Consider the following 2,207-nt stretch of genomic DNA (forward strand, 5'->3'; position numbering starts at 1 on the left):
GCTGCAGCTCTGTGCTTCTCCCCGGCAGAGATCAGCTCTTCCCCCTCAGTGCCAGCACTCTCTCCTCTCGTTTGAGGAAACTGCTTGGGCCTCCCATCCAGCCAGGAGCAGAGAAGATTCCGTGATTCCTCTGCCCACACCTTCTAACCCTTTAGGAAACAGAGATGAGACACAGAAAGCAAAACGTTCTCTTGCAGTGGCAGAGGGGGAAGTACCCGTCTTGTCCAGATTTTCTGTCTGTTCTGGTTTTTTTGTGGTACCAGGATTGAACCCAGGGACTGTCACACTAAGCTACATCCCCGCCTGTTCTGGCTTGTGTCTAGACGTCCCCCCAAACCTCACGCGGTCATAGCTGGGGCTCTTTCAGAGGTGGCTGGATCTACAGTGTGTGACTGATTCATGGTGCAGTGCTAGGTTTAAGGTGCTAGGATTCTTTTTTTGTCTTTTTGAGACAGGGCCTCGCTGTGCAGTTCAGGCTGGCCTTGAGCTCACTTTGTAGCCCAGGCTGGTCTCGAACTCACAATGATCCTCCTGCCTCAGCCTCCCGAGTGCCGGGATTACAGGCGTGTGCCACCACGCCCGGCAGTGCTAGGGTTAAGGGTGGGTGGTTGCTAAATCAGTCCACTGACTGGCATTGCCCTAAGGCCGGTAGCCTGGACACAATGTAAGGGGCGGAAAGATGCTGTGTAAGGTCCCTTGTTGCGGTTGCTAGCAGGTGGGTACCATGAACTGTTCTCTGTGACGCCCGCTGCCAAGGCGCCTGCCTTGGAGCCCGCCAATCATGGACTCAAACTTCTCCAAACCCTGAGCTAAGTAAACCCTTCCCCGTTTAACTTTGGCTGATGAGTATTCTGTCTCAGCAAGGACAGAAAAGTAACTAAGACACCAGCCCTTTATTTTTTTCTTATTTTGACACAAGGTCTTGCTAAGTTTCCTAGGCTGGACTCGAACTGGGATCCTCCTGCCTAAGCTGCTGGGACCCCAGCTGTGCACCACCACGCCCACCTTCCTGTCTGCTTTTGAGTCTCCCATAATAGTGAGGACACCGGCCAGCTGGTTCCAGTCATGTATGTTCCACTGAGGACACAGAAGCGATAGTCCCAGAATCCTGGTTCCCTGGGGCAGCCCTTCGCTGGCCAGATACACAGTGCTGTGTCCGGGTTTGGTTCACAGGGCTTTTTTGCGCAAGGCTCCTGGAAGGCTGGGAAACAACAGGGTGATGCAGTGCTTCCGGGAGCATCTCAAAGACGGACGGGCACAGAGCTCTTAGCGTTGTCTTTGTTAGATTCACCTTGAAGAGCAGAGCTGTTACTTTTGTGACGGAGCCCAAGACCCCAAGAAAACAGCTTTGACGCACACTATTGATCGGTCAGACAGACTCACCTCAGCCTGAGAACATTGCAAAATACACAGCAGCCAATGCAACGCTACCGTGATAACTAGGGGAGAGTTTTCACCCAGACCGAAAATGCTTTTCACAGATGGGGCCCTTGAACGGGATACCAGCCTGTGTTTTCCTCCACGTAAAATCCTTCCCATAAACATTTACAAGTTGCAGGAAAATGTAAAAACCAGGAAGGAAGTGAGCGATAGTTATCTCCCGGGAAGGAAACAGCTTCCTGACCAAGTCCTGCATTCCCCGGCATTCCGTCCCACCGCTGGCAGCAGCTCAGTGGAATCTAGTGCCTTCGTGTTGTTGTGTAACCGTCGCTTCCTCCTATTTTCAAAGTGTTTGCATCACTTTAAAATAGAACCTAAAGGATTCCTTAAGGATTATTCATTCTCTCGTCCCCCAGCCCCTGGCAAGGGCTGATCTGCTTTTTGTCTCTACTGATGTACAGCTGGACATTTCATATAAATGGCATACATCAATGTGAATATACACATTATATAAATATATTATAAACTACGCCATATGTGATCTTTGCTCCTGACTTCTTTTGCTTTTGTTTTTGTTTTTTGTCTTTTTGAGACAGGGTCTTGCTATGATGTTCAAACTGGTCTTGGATTCACTTTGGAGGCCAGGCTGGCCTTGAACTCGAAGCAATCCTCCTGCCTCAGCCTCCCGAGTGCTGGGATTATGGGCATGCGCCACCATGCCCGGCTGCTCCTGACTTCTTTTACTTAATGTGTTTCCAGTTTTATTCTTATGTCAGTATTTCTGATTTTCTTTTCTGTGGCTAAGTAATGATCTGTGACGCACATAT

The sequence above is a fragment of the Chinchilla lanigera genome, unplaced genomic scaffold, assembly GCF_000276665.1.
Source record: "Chinchilla lanigera isolate Chin_1 unplaced genomic scaffold, ChiLan1.0 scaffold00077, whole genome shotgun sequence".
In the NCBI taxonomy this organism is placed as follows: Eukaryota; Metazoa; Chordata; class Mammalia; order Rodentia; family Chinchillidae; genus Chinchilla; species Chinchilla lanigera.